The 17649-nt window shown below is 36.0% G+C and overlaps 5 non-coding genes across 5 annotated transcripts; all 5 read left to right on the top strand.

Moving 5' to 3' along the window:
• The first annotated feature begins 13368 nt into the window (after nt 1-13368).
• TRNAD-GUC (transfer RNA aspartic acid (anticodon GUC)) lies at nt 13369-13440 on the top strand. Its single transcript has one exon. It is a non-coding gene; the product is annotated as a tRNA-Asp (tRNA).
• Nucleotides 13441-14185: 745 nt separating this feature from the next.
• Nucleotides 14186-14257, top strand: TRNAD-GUC (transfer RNA aspartic acid (anticodon GUC)). The gene has a single exon. It is a non-coding gene; the product is annotated as a tRNA-Asp (tRNA).
• A 745-nt stretch (nt 14258-15002) lies between these two features.
• TRNAD-GUC (transfer RNA aspartic acid (anticodon GUC)) lies at nt 15003-15074 on the top strand. The gene has a single exon. It is a non-coding gene; the product is annotated as a tRNA-Asp (tRNA).
• A 1562-nt stretch (nt 15075-16636) lies between these two features.
• On the top strand, nt 16637-16708 carry TRNAD-GUC (transfer RNA aspartic acid (anticodon GUC)). Its single transcript has one exon. It is a non-coding gene; the product is annotated as a tRNA-Asp (tRNA).
• Nucleotides 16709-17453: 745 nt separating this feature from the next.
• TRNAD-GUC (transfer RNA aspartic acid (anticodon GUC)) lies at nt 17454-17525 on the top strand. Its single transcript has one exon. It is a non-coding gene; the product is annotated as a tRNA-Asp (tRNA).
• Nucleotides 17526-17649: the final 124 nt, after the last annotated feature.

Here is a 17649-nt window from a genome sequence, read left to right on the forward strand (position 1 = left end):
ATATTGAATGCTTATGTCTTATAAATTTAGTAGGAAAGTATTCTAATGACTTGCTTATGACACCCCATAGAATATATTATGTTTAGTACCTTGGACACTGCAGCTTATTCACTTAAATCTCTGATAAATTAAGTGTCTGGTATGCACAGTCTGCTTAGCACAGTTAGTAAGGTGTTGGGTTTGCACTATCAAATTAATACTGTTATTGGTTTGAATCCCATGTTATCATGCTTTTATTTTACTAGTGTGGTTTGTGGCTCTATAATATGAAAGCCTGTGTCTTATAACAACAATAGTCAAGTCTTCCAATGGACTATTTAGTGCAATAGTCAAGTCTTCCAATGGACTATTTAGTGACACCAAATAGATAGCTTTATTTTCTCTATGTTTACTCAAATATTGAATGCTTATGTCTTATAAATTTAGTAGGAAAGTATTCTAATGACTTGCTTATGACACCCCATAGAATATATTATGTTTAGTACCTTGGACACTGTAGCTTATTCACTTAAATCTCTGATAAATTGTGTGTCTGGTAGGCACAGTCTGGTTAGCACAGTTAGTAAGATGTTGAGTTTGCACTATCAAATTAAGACTGTCATTGGTTCGAATCTCATGTTATCATGTTTTTATTTTACTAGTGTGGTTTGTGGCTTTATAATATAAATGCCTGTCTTTTAACAACAATAGTCAAGTTTTCCAATTGACTTTTTAGTGAAACCCAATAGATAGCTTTATTTTCTCTTTGTTTACTCAAATATTGAATGCTTATGTCTTATAAATTTTGTAGGAAAGTATTCTAATGACTTGCTTATGACACCCCATAGAATATATTATGTTTAGTACCTTGGACACTGTAGCTTATTCACTTAAATCTCTGATAAATTGTGCGTCTGGTATGCACAGTCTGGTTAGCACAGTTAGTAAGGTGTTGGGGTTGAACTATCAAATTAAGACTGTTATTGGTTTGAATACCATGTTATCATGTTTTTATTTTACTAGTGTTGTTTGTGGCTCTATAATATGAATGCCTATGTCTTTTAACAACAATAGTCAAGTCTTCCAATAGACTTTTTAGTGAAACCCAATAGATAGCTTTATTTTCTCTTTGTTTACTCAAATATTGAATGCTTATGTCTTATAAATTTAGTAGGAAAGTATTCTAATGACTTGCTTATGACACCCCACAGAATATATTATGTTTAGTACCTTGGACACTGTAGCTTATTCTCTTAAATATCTGATAAATTGGGTGTCTGGTATGCACAGTCTGCTTACAACAGTTAGTAAGGTGTTGGGTTTGCACTATCAAAATAAGACTGTCATTAGTTCGAATCTCATGTTATCATGTTTTTATTTTACTAGTGTGGTTTGTGGCTCTATAATATGAATGCCTATGTCTTTTAACAACAATAGTCAAGTTTTCCAATGGACTTTTTAGTGAAACCCAATAGATAGCTTTATTTTCTCTTTGTTTACTCAAATATTGAATGCTTATGTCTTATAAATTTAGTAGGAAAGTATTCTAATGACTTGCTTATGACACCCCATAGAATATATTATGTTTAGTACCTTGGACACTGCAGCTTATTCACTTAAATCTCTGATAAATTAAGTGTCTGGTATGCACAGTCTGCTTAGCACAGTTAGTAAGGTGTTGGGTTTGCACTATCAAATTAAGACTGTTATTGGTTTGAATCCCATGTTATCATGCTTTTATTTTACTAGTGTGGTTTGTGGCTCTATAATATGAAAGCCTGTGTCTTATAACAACAATAGTCAAGTCTTCCAATGGACTATTTAGTGCAATAGTCAAGTCTTCCAATGGACTATTTAGTGACACCAAATAGATAGCTTTATTTTCTCTATGTTTACTCAAATATTGAATGCTTATGTCTTATAAATTTAGTAGGAAAGTATTCTAATGACTTGCTTATGACACCCCATAGAATATATTATGTTTAGTACCTTGGACACTGTAGCTTATTCACTTAAATCTCTGATAAATTGTGTGTCTGGTAGGCACAGTCTGGTTAGCACAGTTAGTAAGATGTTGGGTTTGCACTATCAAATTAAGACTGTCATTGGTTCGAATCTCATGTTATCATGTTTTTATTTTACTAGTGTGGTTTGTGGCTTTATAATATAAATGCCTATGTCTTTTAACAACAATAGTCAAGTTTTCCAATTGACTTTTTAGTGAAACCCAATAGATAGCTTTATTTTCTCTTTGTTTACTCAAATATTGAATGCTTATGTCTTATAAATTTAGTAGGAAAGTATTCTAATGACTTGCTTATGACACCCCATAGAATATATTATGTTTAGTACCTTGGACACTGCAGCTTATTCACTTAAATCTCTGATAAATTGAGTGTCTGGTATGCACAGTCTGCTTAGCACAGTTAGTAAGGTGTTGGGTTTGCACTATCAAATTAAGACTGTTATTGGTTTGAATCCCATGTTATCATGCTTTTATTTTACTAGTGTGGTTTGTGGCTCTATAATATGAAAGCCTGTGTCTTTTAACAACAATAGTCAAGTCTTCCAATGGACTATTTAGTGCAATAGTCAAGTCTTCCAATGGACTATTTAGTGACACCCAATAGATAGCTTTATTTTCTCTATGTTTACTCAAACATTGAATGCTTATGTCTTATAAATTTAGTAGGAAAGTATTCTAATGACTTGCTTATGACACCCCATAGAATATATTATGTTTAGTACCTTGGACACTGTAGCTTATTCACTTAAATCTCTGATAAATGGTGTGTCTGGTAGGCACAGTCTGGTTAGCACAGTTAGTAAGATGTTGAGTTTGCACTATCAAATTAAGACTGTCATTGGTTCGAATCTCATGTTATCATGTTTTTATTTTACTAGTGTGGTTTGTGGCTTTATAATATAAATGCCTGTCTTTTAACAACAATAGTCAAGTTTTCCAATTGACTTTTTAGTGAAACCCAATAGATAGCTTTATTTTCTCTTTGTTTACTCAAATATTGAATGCTTATGTCTTATAAATTTTGTAGGAAAGTATTCTAATGACTTGCTTATGACACCCCATAGAATATATTATGTTTAGTACCTTGGACACTGTAGCTTATTCACTTAAATCTCTGATAAATTGTGCATCTGGTATGCACAGTCTGGTTAGCACAGTTAGTAAGGTGTTGGGGTTGAACTATCAAATTAAGACTGTTATTGGTTTGAATCCCATGTTATCATGTTTTTATTTTACTAGTGTTGTTTGTGGCTCTATAATATGAATGCCTATGTCTTTTAACAACAATAGTCAAGTCTTCCAATAGACTTTTTAGTGAAACCCAATAGATAGCTTTATTTTCTCTTTGTTTACTCAAATATTGAATGCTTATGTCTTATAAATTTAGTAGGAAAGTATTCTAATGACTTGCTTATGACACCCCATAGAATATATTATGTTTAGTACCTTGGACACTGTAGCTTATTCTCTTAAATCTCTGATAAATTGGGTGTCTGGTATGCACAGTCTGCTTACAACAGTTAGTAAGGTGTTGGGTTTGCACTATCAAAATAAGACTGTCATTGGTTCGAATCTCATGTTATCATGTTTTTATTTTACTAGTGTGGTTTGTGGCTCTATAATATGAATGCCTATGTCTTTTAACAACAATAGTCAAGTTTTCCAATGGACTTTTTAGTGAAACCCAATAGATAGCTTTATTTTCTCTTTGTTTACTCAAATATTGAATGCTTATGTCTTATAAATTTAGTAGGAAAGTATTCTAATGACTTGCTTATGACACCCCATAGAATATATTATGTTTAGTACCTTGGACACTGTAGCTTATTCACTTAAATCTCTGATAAATTAAGCGTCTGGTATGCACAGTCTGCTTAGCACAGTTAGTAAGGTGTTGGGTTTGCACTATCAAATTAAGACTGTTATTGGTTTGAATCCCATGTTATCATGCTTTTATTTTACTAGTGTGGTTTGTGGCTCTATAATATGAAAGCCTGTGTCTTATAACAACAATAGTCAAGTCTTCCAATGGACTATTTAGTGCAATAGTCAAGTCTTCCAATGGACTATTTAGTGACACCAAATAGATAGCTTTATTTTCTCTATGTTTACTCAAATATTGAATGCTTATGTCTTATAAATTTAGTAGGAAAGTATTCTAATGACTTGCTTATGACACCCCATAGAATATATTATGTTTAGTACCTTGGACACTGTAGCTTATTCACTTAAATCTCTGATAAATTGTGTGTCTGGTATGCACAGTCTGGTTAGCACAGTTAGTAAGGTGTTGGGGTTGCACTATCAAATTAAGACTGTTATTGGTTCAAATCCCATGTTATCATGTTTTTATTTTACTAGTGTTGTTTGTGGCTCTATAATATGAATGCCTATGTCTTTTAACAACAATAGTCAAGTCTTCCAATAGACTTTTTAGTGAAACCCAATAGATAGCTTTATTTTCTCTTTGTTTACTCAAATATTGAATGCTTATGTCTTATAAATTTAGTAGGAAAGTATTCTAATGACTTGCTTATGACACCCCATAGAATAAATTATGTTTAGTACCTTGGACACTGTAGCTTATTCTCTTAAATATCTGATAAATTGGGTGTCTAGTATGCACAGTCTGCTTACAACAGTTAGTAAGGTGTTGGGTTTGCACTATCAAAATAAGACTGTCATTGGTTCGAATCTCATGTTATCATGTTTTTATTTTACTAGTGTGGTTTGTGGCTTTATAATATGAATGCCTATGTCTTTTAACAACAATAGTCAAGTTTTCCAATGGACTTTTTAGTGAAACCCAATAGATAGCTTTATTTTCTCTTTGTTTACTCAAATATTGAATGCTTATGTCTTATAAATTTTGTAGGAAAGTATTCTAATGACTTGCTTATGACACCCCATAAAATATTTTATGTTTAGTACCTTGGACACTGTAGCTTATTCACTTAAATCTCTGATAAATTGTGTGTCTGGTATGCACAGTCTGGTTAGCACAGTTAGTAAGGTGTTGGGTTTGCACTATCAAATTAACATTGTTATTGGTTCGAATCCCATGTTATCATGTTTTTATTTTACTAGTGTGGTTTGTGGCTCTATAATATGAATGCCTATGTCTTTTAACAACAATAGTCAAGTCTTCCAATGGACTATTTAGTGATACCCAATAGATAGATTTATTTTCTCTTTGTTTACTCAAATATTGAATGCTTATGTCTTATAAATTTAGTAGGAAAGTATTCTAATGACTTGCTTATGACACCCCATAGAATATATTATGTTTAGTACCTTGGACACTGTAGCTTATTTACTTAAATCTCTGATAAATTGTGTGTCTGGTATGCACAGTCTGGTTAGCACAGTTAGTAAGGTGTTGGGTTTGCACTATCAAAATAAGACTGTCATTGGTTTGAATCTCATGTTATCATGTTTTTATTTTACTAGTGTGGTTTGTGGCTCTATAATATGAATGCCTATGTCTTTTAACAACAATAGTCAAGTTTTCCAATTGACTTTTTAGTGAAACCCAATAGAAAGCTTTATTTTCTCTTTGTTTACTCAAATATTGAATGCTTATGTCTTATTAATTTAGTAGGAAAGTATTCTAATGACTTGCTTATGACACCCCATAGAATATATTATGTTTAGTACCTTGGACACTGTAGCTTATTCTCTTAAATATCTGATAAATTGTGTGTTTGGTATGCACAGTCTGCTTACAACAGTTAGTAAGGTGTTGGTTTTGCACTATCAAAATAAGACTGTCATTGGTTCGAATCTCATGTTATCATGTTTTTATTTTACTAGTGTGGTTTGTGGCTCTATAATATGAATGCCTATGTCTTTTAACAACAATAGTCAAGTTTTCCAATGGACTTTTTAGTGAAACCCAATAGATAGCTTTATTTTCTCTTTGTTTACTCAAATATTAAATGCTTATGTCTTATAAATTTTGTAGGAAAGTATTCTAATGACTTGCTTATGACACCCCATAAAATATATTATGTTTAGTACCTTGGACACTGTAGCTTATTCACTTAAATCTCTGATAAATTGTGTGTCTGATATGCACAGTCTGGTTAGCACAGTTAGTAAGGTGTTGGAATTGCACTATCAAATTAAGACTGTTATTGGTTCGAGTCCTACGTTATCATGTTTTTATTTTACTAGTGTGGTTTGTGGCTCTATAATATGAATGCCTATGTCTTTTAACAACAATAGTCAAGTCTTCCAATAGACTTTTTAGTGAAACCCAATAGATAGCTTTATTTTCTCTTTGTTTACTCAAATATTGAATGCTTATGTCTTATAAATTTAGTGGGAAAGTATTCTAATGACTTGCTTATGACACCCCATAGAATATATTATGTGTAGTAACTTGGACACTGTAGCTTATTCACTTAAATATCTGATAAATTGTGTGTCTGCTATGCACAGTCTGGTTAGCACAGTTAGTAAGGTGTTGGGTTTGCACTTTCAAATTAAGACTGTTATTGGTTCGAATCCCATGTTATCATGTTTTTATTTTACTAGTGTGGTTTGTGGCTCTATAATATGAATGCCTATGTCTTTTAACAACAATAGTCAAGTCTTCCAATGGACTATTTAGTGATACCCAATAGATAGCTTTATTTTCTCTTTGTTTACTCAAATATTGAATACTTATGTCTTATAAATTTAGTAGGAAAGTATTCTAATGACTTGCTTATGACACCCCATAGAATATATTATGTTTAGTACCTTGGACACTGTAGCTTATTCACTTAAATCTCTAATAAATTGTCTGCCTGCTATGCACGGTCTGGTTAGCACAGTTAGTAAGGTGTTGGGTTTGCACAATCAAATTAAGACTGTTATTGGTTCGAAATCCATGTTATCACGTTTTTATTTTACTAGTGTGGTTTGTGGCTCTATAATATGAATGCCTATGTCTTTTAACAACAATAGTCAAGTTTTCCAATTGACTTTTTAGTGAAACCCAATAGATAGCTTTATTTTCTCTTTGTTTACTCAAATATTGAATGCTTATGTCTTATAAATTTAGTAGGAAAGTATTCTAATGACTTTCTTATGACACCCCATAGAATATATTATGTTTAGTACCTTGGACACTGCAGCTTATTCACTTAAATCTCTGATAAATTGAGTGTCTGGTATGCACAGTCTGCTTAGCACAGTTAGTAAGGTGTTCGGTTTGCACTATCAAATTAAGACTGTTATTGGTTCGAATCCCATGTTATCATGCTTTTATTTTACTAGTGTGGTTTGTGGCTCTATAATATGAATACCTATGTCTTTTAACAACAATAGTCAAGTCTTCCAATGGACTATTTAGTGCAATAGTCAAGTCTTCCAATGGACTATTTAGTGACACCCAATAGATAGCTTTATTTTCTCTATGTTTACTCAAATATTGAATGCTTATGTCTTATAAATTTAGTAGGAAAGTATTCTAATGACTTGCTTATGACACCCCATAGAATATATTATGTTTAGTACCTTGGACACTGTAGCTTATTCACTTAAATCTCTGATAAATTGTGTGTCTGGTAGGCACAGTCTGGTTAGCACAGTTAGTAAGATGTTGGGTTTGCACTATCAAATTAAGACTGTAATTGGTTCGAATCTCATGTTATCATGTTTTTATTTTACTAGTATGGTTTGTGGCTTTATAATATAAATGCCTATGTCTTTTAACAACAATAGTCAAGTTTTCCAATTGACTTTTTAGTGAAACCCAATAGATAGCTTTATTTTCTCTTTGTTTACTCAAATATTGAATGCTTATGTCTTATAAATTTAGTAGGAAAGTATTCTAATGACTTGCTTATGACACCCCATAGAATATATTATGTTTAGTAACTTGGACACTGTAGCTTATTCACTTAAATCTCTGATAAATTGTGTGTCTGCTATGCACAGTCTGGTTAGCACAGTTAGTAAGGTGTTGGGTTTGCACTATCAAATTAAGACTGTTATTGGTTCGAATCCCATGTTATCATGCTTTTATTTTATTAGTGTGGTTTGTGGCTCTATAATATGAATGCCTATGTCTTTTAACAACAATAGTCAAGTCTTCCAATGGACTATTTAGTGCAATAGTCAAGTCTTCCAATGTACTATTTAGTGACACAAAATAGATAGCTTTATTTTCTCTTTGTTTACTCAAATATTGAATGCTTATGTCTTATAAATTTAGTAGGAAAGTATTCTAATGACTTGCTTATGACACCCCATAGAATATATTATGTTTAGTAACTTGGACACTGTAGCTTATTCACTTAAATCTCTGATAAATTGTGTGTCTGCTATGCACAGTCTGGTTAGCACAGTTAGTAAGGTGTTGGGTTTGCACTATCAAATTAAGACTGTCATTGGTTCGAAGCTCTTGTTATCATGTTTTTATTTTTCTAGTGTGGTTTGTGGCTCTATAATATGAATGCCTATGTCTTTTAACAACAATAGTCAAGTTTTCCTATTGACTTTTTAGTGAAACCCAATAGATAGCTTTATTTTATCTTTGTTTACTCAAATATTGAATGCTTATGTCTTATAAATTTTGTAGGAAAGTATTCTAATGACTTGCTTATGACACCCCATAGAATATATGTTTAGTACCTTGGACACTGTAGCTTATTCACTTAAATCTCTGATAAATTGTGTGTCTTGTATGCACAGTCTGGTTAGCACAGTTAGTAAGGTGTTGGGTTTGCACTATCAAATTAAGACTATCATTGATTCAAATCCCATGTTATCATGTTTTTATTTTACTAGTGTGGTTTGTGGCTCTATAATATGAATGCCTATGTCTTTTAACAACAAAAGTCAAGTATTCCAATGGACTTTTTAGTGAAACCCAATAGATAGCTTTATTTTCTCTTTGTTTACTCAATTATTGAATGCTTATGTCTTATAAATTTAGTAGGAAAGTATTCGATTGACTTGCTTATGACACCCCATAGAATATATTATGTTTAGTACCTTGGACACTGTAGCTTATTCACTTAAATCTCTGATACATTGTGTGTCTGGTATGCACAGTCTGGTTAGCACAGTTAGTAAGGTGTTGGGTTGCACTATCAAATTAAGACTGTCATTGGTTTGAATCCCATGTTGTCATGTTTTTATTTTACTAGTGTGGTTTGTGGCTCTATAATATGAATGCCTATGTCTTTTAACAACAATAGTCAAGTCTTCAAATGGACTTTATAGTGAAACCCAATAGATAGCTTTATTTTCTCTTTGTTTACTCAAATATTGAATGCTTATGTCTTATAAATTTAGTAGGAAAGTATTCTAATGACTTGCTTATGACACCCCATAGAATATATTATGTTTAGTACCTTGGACACTGTAGCTTATTCACTTAAATCTCTGATAAATTGTGTGTCTGGTATGCACAGTCTGGTTAGCACAGTTAGTAAGGTGTTGGGGTTGCACTATCAAATTAAGACTGTCATTGATTTGAATCCCATGTTATCATGTTTTTATTTTACTAGTGTGGTTTGTGGCTCTATAATATGAATGCCTATGTCTTTTAACAACAAAAGTCAAGTCTTCCAATGGACTTTTTAGTGACTTTTGTAGTCTTTGTTTCAGCTGAGACAAAAATAAATCTTTTTATCTGCTTCTTATTTAGTGTTTTATGTTAGCTTGATAACATGTAGCACATAATCTCTGAGGCCAATGACACAGACGCATCTCGAGACCTCACCCTGACATGTTTTTGGGTGTATTTTCAGCTCCAATTTTGCCTGGGGATTCACCAAGCTAGTCTTCGTTAGTATAGTGGTGAGTTTCCCCGCCTGTCACGCGGGAGACCGGGGTTCGATTCCCTGATGGGGAGAACATTGCAAGTTTTTATCAGGTTCAGAGATTCGTTGCTCAAGGTTATGGAGAATCAAAGTCCGAATCCAATTGTAGCGTGATAAATATACCACTTGATTTTGAGAGCATAAGTAAGAACCAGAAACACCAATTGCATAGCGTCATTTTTAGTTTGGGTATCACCCCTTGCTTTTATCTAGCATGGCATGTACTGTTTTTGTGCATTACAATATTTGCATATCATCCTCTTACAATTGGCTCATGCTGTAACACAGGAGACAGCTATGTAGTGGACAAGTCTCTTGTGAGCTAAACCTGATTATGACATCACATCAATGAAGCAAAGCTGAAACTATTGTATGCCTACAGAGTATAGACTGAGAGAGAAGTGTCTTTTCCTATGAATTGCAGGCTAAAATGGACTTGCATCCCCTACTTTCAAAGGGAGTAACTGTATAGTAAGTGAGATAGATAGACCGATATCATGTAAGCTTTCTGGCCATGACCGACCAGTAGAGGATAACAGAAAAAGGTTTTTAATTGAAATTACTAACTTTTTTGCAAAGTGGTATTGTAGTCTTTGTTTCAGCAGAGACAAAAATAAATCTTTTTATCTGCTTCTTATTTAGGGTTTTATGTTAGCTTGATAACATGTAGCACATAATCTCTGTGGTTAATGACACAGACGCATCTCGAGACCTCACCCTGACATGTTTTTGTGTGTATTTCAGCTCCAATTTTGCCTGCAGATGCACCAAGTTAGTCCTCGTTATTATAGTGGTGAGTATCCACGCCTGTCATGCGGGAGACCGGGGTTCGATTCCCCGACAGGGAAAAAGTTGCAAGTTTTTATCAGGTTCAGAGATTCGTTGCTCAAGGTTATGGAGAATCAAAGTCCGAATCCAATTGTAGCGTGAAAAATATACCACTTGATTTTGAGAGCATAAGAAAGATCCAGTAACACCAATTGCATAGCGTCATTTTTAGTTTGGGTATCACCCCTTGCTTTTATCTAGCATGGCATGTACTGTTTTTGTGCATTACAATATTTGCATATCATCCTCTTACAATTGGCTCATGCTGTAACACAGGAGACAGCTATGTAGTGGACAAGTCTCTTGTGAGCTAAACCTGATTATGACATCACATCAATGAAGCAAAGCTGAAACTATTGTATGCCTTTAGAGTATAGACTGAGAGAGAAGTGTCTTTTCCTATGGATTGCAGGCTAAAATGGACTTGCATCCCCTAATTTCAAAGGAAGTAACTGTATAGTAAGTGAGATAGATAGACCGATATCATGCAAGCTTTCTGGCCATGACCGACCAGTAGAGGATAACAGAAAAAGGTTTTTAATTGAAATGACTATCTTTTTTGCAATGTGGTATTGTAGTCTTTGTTTCAGCTGAGACAAAAATAAATCTTTTTATCTGCTTCTTATTTAGTGTTTTATGTTAGCTTGATAACATGTAGCACATAATCTCTGAGGCCAATGACACAGACGCATCTCGAGACCTCACCCTGACATGTTTTTGGGTGTATTTTCAGCTCCAATTTTGCCTGTGGATTCACCAAGCTAGTCCTCGTTAATATAGTGGTGAGTATCCCCGCCTGTCACACGGGAGACCGGGGTTCGATTCCCTGACGGGGTGAACATTGCAAGTTTTTATCAGGTTCAGAGATTCGTTGCTCAAGGTTATGGAGAATCAAAGTCCGAATCCAATTGTAGCGTGATAAATATACCACTTGATTTTGAGAGCATAAGAAAGAACCAGAAACACCAATTGCATAGCGTCATTTTTAGTTTGGGTATCACCCCTTGCTTTTATCTAGCATGGCATGTACTGTTTTTGTGCATTACAATATTTGCATATCAACCTCTTACAATTGGCTCATGCTGTAACACAGGAGACAGCTTTGTAGTGGACAAGTCTCTTGTGAGCTAAACCTGATTATGACATCACATCAATGAAGCAAAGCTGAAACTATTGTATGCCTACAGAGTATAGACTGAGAGAGAAGTGTCTTTTCCTATGAATTGCAGGCTAAAATGGACTTGCATCCCCTACTTTCAAAGGGAGTAACTGTATAGTAAAGGGGTGTACTCACGGAGCGATATTCTAAGCAATCTGAATAGATTGCTTAGAATATCAGCATGATCGCTCCGTGTGTAGCCCCCTCAGCGATAGCGATGCGTGGCCCCGCACATCGCTATCGCTGCTGCTAGATTGGCCTGCATGCAGGCCAATCTAGCGATTCGCTCACTTCACCCGCTGGGTGAAGTGAGCGGCCCGCCCGTCCCCCCGCACGCTCAGCACAGATCGCGCTGTGCTGAGCGGCAGGAGAGATGTGTGCTGAGCGGTTCGCTCAGCACATATCTCTCCTTAATCGGCCCGTGGGTACTGGGCTTACGTGAGATAGTTAGACCGATATCATGTAAGCTTCCTGGCCATGACCGACCAGTAGAGGATAACAGAAAAAGGTTTTTAATTGAAATGACTATCTTTTTTGCAATGTGGTATTGTAGTCTTTGTTTCAGCTGAGACAAAAATAAATCTTTTTATCTGCTTCTTATTTAGGGTTTTATGTTAGCTTGATAACATGTAGCACATAATCTCTGAGGCCAATGACACAGACGCATCTCGAGACCTCACCCTGACATGTTTTTGGGTGTTTTTCAGCTCCAATTTTGCCTGCAGATGCACCAAGTTAGTCATCGTTATTATAGTGGTGAGTATCCACGCCTGTCACGCGGGAGACCGGGGTTCGATTCCCCAACAGGGAAAAAGTTGGACGTTTTTATCAGGTTCAGAGATTCGTTGCTCAAGGTTATGGAGAATCAAAGTCCGAATCCAATTGTAGCGTGAAAAATATACCACTTGATTTTGAGAGCATAAAAAAGATCCAGAAACACCAATTGCATAGCGTCATTTTTAGTTTGGGTATCACCCCTTGCTTTTATCTAGCATGGCATGTACTGTTTTTGTGCATTACAATATTTGCATATCATCCTCTTAAAATTGGCTCACGCTATAACACAGGAGACAGCTATGTTGTGGACAAGTCTCTTGTGAGCTAAACCTGATTATGACATCACATCAATGAAGCAAAGCTGAAACTATTGTATGCCTACAGAGTATAGACTGAGAGAGAAGTGTCTTTTCCTATGAATTGCAGGCTAAAATGGACTTGCATCCCCTACTTTCAAAGGGAGTAACTGTATAGTAAGTGAGATAGATAGACCGATATCATGTAAGCTTCCTGGCCATGACCGACCAGTAGAGGATAACAGAAAAAGGTTTTTAATTGAAATGACTATCTTTTTTGCAAAGTGGTATTGTAGTCTTTGTTTCAGCTGAGACAAAAATAAATCTTTTTATCTGCTTCTTATTTAGGGTTTTATGTTAGCTTGATAACATGTAGCACATAATCTCTGTGGCCAATGACACAGACGCATCTCGAGACCTCACCCTGACATGTTTCTGGGTGTATTTTCAGCTCCAATTTTGCCTGCAGATTCAAGAAGTTAGTCCTCGTTAGTATAGTTGTGAGTATCCCCGCCTGTCACGCGGGAGACCGGGGTTCGATTCCCCGACGGGGAGAACATTGCAAGTTTTTATCAGGTTCAGAGATTCGTTGCTCAAGGTTATGGAGAATCAAAGTCCGAATCCAATTGTAGCGTGAAAAATATACCACTTGATTTTGAGAGCATAAGAAAGAACCAGAAACACCAATTGCATAGCCTCATTTTTAGTTTGGGTATCACCCCTTGCTTTTATCTAGCATGGCATGTACTGTTTTTGTGCATTACAATATTTGCATATCATCCTCTTACAATTGGCTCATGCTGTAACACAGGAGACAGCTATGTAGTGGACAAGTCTCTTGTGAGCTAAACCTGATTATGACATCACATCAATGTAGCAAAGCTGAAACTATTGTATGCCTACAGAGTATAGACTGAGAGAGAAGTGTCTTTTCCTATGAATTGCAGGCTAACATGGACTTGCATCCCCTACTTTCAAAGGGAGTAACTGTATAGTAAGTGAGATAGATAGACCGATATCATGTAAGCTTCCTGGCCATGACCGACCAGTAGAGGATAACAGAAAAAGGTTTTTAATTGAAATAACTATCTTTTTTGCAAAGTGGTATTGTAGTCTTTGTTTCAGCTGAGACAAAAATAAATCTTTTTATCTGCTTCTTATTTAGGGTTTTATGTTAGCTTGATAACATGTAGCACATAATCTCTGTGGCCAATGACACAGACGCATCTCGAGACCTCACCCTGACATGTTTCTGGGTGTATTTTCAGCTCCAATTTTGCCTGCAGATCCAAGAAGTTAGTCCTCGTTAGTATAGTGGTGAGTATCCCCGCCTGTCACGCGGGAGACCGGGGTTCGATTCCCCGACGGGGAGAACATTGCAAGTTTTTATCAGGTTCAGAGATTCGTTGCTCAAGGTTATGGAGAATCAAAGTCCGAATCCAATTGTTGTGTGAAAAATATACCACTTGATTTTGAGAGCATAAGAAAGAACCAGAAACACCAATTGCATAGCCTCGTTTTTAGTTTGGGTATCACCCCTTGCTTTTATCTAGCATGGCATGTACTGTTTTTGTGCATTACAATATTTGCATATCATCCTCTTACAATTGGCTCATGCTGTAACACAGGAGACAGCTATGTAGTGGACAAGTCTCTTGTGAGCTAAACCTGATTATGACATCACATCAATGTAGCAAAGCTGAAACTATTGTATGCCTACAGAGTATAAACTGAGAGAGAAGTGTCTTTTCCTATGAATTGCAGGCTAAAATGGACTTGCATCCCCTACTTTCAAAGGGAGTAACTGTATAGTAAGTGAGATAGAAAGACCGATATCATGTAAGCTTCCTGGCCATGACCGACCAGTAGAGGATAACAGAAAAAGGTTTTTAATTGAAATGACTATCTTTTTTGCAAAGTGGTATTGTAGTCTTTGTTTCAGCTGAGACAAAAATAAATCTTTTTATCTGCTTCTTATTTAGGGTTTTATGTTAGCTTGATAACATGTAGCACATAATCTCTGTGGCCAATGACACAGACGCATCTCGAGACCTCACCCTGACATGTTTCTGGGTGTATTTTCAGCTCCAATTTTGCCTGCAGACTCAAGAAGTTAGTCCTCGTTAGTATAGTGGTGAGTATCCCCGCCTGTCATGCGGGAGACTGGGGTTCGATTCCCCGATGGGGAGAACATTGCAAGTTTTTATCAGGTTCAGAGATTCGTTGCTCAAGGTTATGGAGAATCAAAGTCCGAATCCAATTGTAGTGTGAAAAATATACCACTTGATTTTGAGAGCATAAGAAAGAACCAGAAACACCAATTGCATAGCCTCATTTTTAGTTTGGGTATCACCCCTTGCTTTTATCTAGCATGGCATGTACTGTTTTTGTGCATTACAATATTTGCATATCATCCTCTTACAATTGGCTCATGCTGTAACACAGGAGACAGCTATGTAGTGGACAAGTCTCTTGTGAGCTAAACCTGATTATGACATCACATCAATGTAGCAAAGCTGAAACTATTGTATGCCTACAGAGTATAGACTGAGAGAGAAGTGTCTTTTCCTATGAATTGCAGGCTAAAATGGACTTGCATCCCCTACTTTCAAAGGGAGTAACTGTATAGTAAGTGAGATAGAAAGACCGATATCATGTAAGCTTCCTGGCCATGACCGACCAGTAGAGGATAACAGAAAAAGGTTTTTAATTGAAATGACTATCTTTTTTGCAAAGTGGTATTGTAGTCTTTGTTTCAGCTGAGACAAAAATAAATCTTTTTATCTGCTTCTTATTTAGGGTTTTATGTTAGCTTGATAACATGTAGCACATAATCTCTGTGGCCAATGACACAGACGCATCTCGAGACCTCACCCTGACATGTTTCTGGGTGTATTTTCAGCTCCAAATTTGCCTGCAGATTCAAGAAGTTAGTCCTCGTTAGTATAGTGGTGAGTATCCCCGCCTGTCATGCGGGAGACTGGGGTTCGATTCCCCGACAGGGAGAACATTGCAAGTTTTTATCAGGTTCAGAGATTCGTTGCTCAAGGTTATGGAGAATCAAAGTCCGAATCCAATTGTAGTGTGAAAAATATACCACTTGATTTTGAGAGCATAAGAAAGAACCAGAAACACCAATTGCATAGCCTCGTTTTTAGTTTGGGTATCACCCCTTGCTTTTATCTAGCATGGCATGTACTGTTTTTGTGCATTACAATATTTGCATATCATCCTCTTACAATTGGCTCATGCTGTAACACAGGAGACAGCTATGTAGTGGACAAGTCTTTTGTGAGCTAAACCTGATTATGACATCACATCAATGTAGCAAAGCTGAAACTATTGTATGCCTACAGAGTATAGACTGAGAGAGAAGTGTCTTTTCCTATGAATTGCAGGCTAAAATGGACTTGCATCCCCTACTTTCAAAGGGAGTAACTGTATAGTAAGTGAGATAGATAGACCGATATCATGTAAGCTTCCTGGCCATGACCGACCAGTAGAGGATAACAGAAAAAGGTTTTTAATTGAAATGACTATCTTTTTTGCAAAGTGGTATTGTAGTCTTTGTTTCAGCTGAGACAAAAATAAATCTTTTTATCTGCTTCTTATTTAGGGTTTTATGTTAGCTTGATAACATGTAGCACATAATCTCTGTGGCCAATGACACAGACGCATCTCGAGACCTCACCCTGACATGTTTCTGGGTGTATTTTCAGCTCCAATTTTGCCTGCAGATTCAAGAAGTTAGTCCTCGTTAGTATAGTGGTGAGTATCCCCGCCTGTCACGCGGGAGACCAGGGTTCGATTCCCCGACGGGGAGAACATTGCAAGTTTTTATCAGGTTCAGAGATTCGTTGCTCAAGGTTATGGAGAATCAAAGTCCGAATCCAATTGTAGCGTGAAAAATATACCACTTGATTTTGAGAGCATAAGAAAGAACCAGAAACACCAATTGCATAGCCTCATTTTTAGTTTGGGTATCACCCCTTGCTTTTATCTAGCATGGCATGTACTGTTTTTGTGCATTACAATATTTGCATATCATCCTCTTACAATTGGCTCATGCTGTAACACAGGAGACAGCTATGTAGTGGACAAGTCTCTTGTGAGCTAAACCTGATTATGACATCACATCAATGTAGCAAAGCTGAAACTATTGTATGCCTACAGAGTATAGACTGAGAGAGAAGTGTCTTTTCCTATGAATTGCAGGCTAAAATGGACTTGCATCCCCTACTTTCAAAGGGAGTAACTGTATAGTAAGTGAGATAGATAGACCGATATCATGTAAGCTTCCTGGCCATGACCGACCAGTAGAGGATAACAGAAAAAGGTTTTTAATTGAAATGACTATCTTTTTTGCAAAGTGGTATTTTAGTCTTTGTTTCAGCTGAGACAAAAATAAATCTTTTTATCTGCTTCTTATTTAGGGTTTTATGTTAGCTTGATAACATGTAGCACATAATCTCTGTGGCCAATGACACAGACGCATCTCGAGACCTCACCCTGACATGTTTCTGGGTGTATTTTCAGCTCCAATTTTGCCTGCAGATTCAAGAAGTTAGTCCTCGTTAGTATAGTGGTGAGTATCCCCGCCTGTCACGTGGGAGACCGGGGTTCGATTCCCCGACGGGGAGAACATTGCAAGTTTTTATCAGGTTCAGAGATTCGTTGCTCGAGGTTATGGAGAATCAAAGTCCGAATCCAATTGTAGTGTGAAAAATATACCACTTGATTTTGAGAGCATAAGAAAGAACCAGA

Source organism: Pseudophryne corroboree, unplaced genomic scaffold, assembly GCF_028390025.1.
Source record: "Pseudophryne corroboree isolate aPseCor3 unplaced genomic scaffold, aPseCor3.hap2 scaffold_1109, whole genome shotgun sequence".
In the NCBI taxonomy this organism is placed as follows: domain Eukaryota; kingdom Metazoa; phylum Chordata; class Amphibia; order Anura; family Myobatrachidae; genus Pseudophryne; species Pseudophryne corroboree.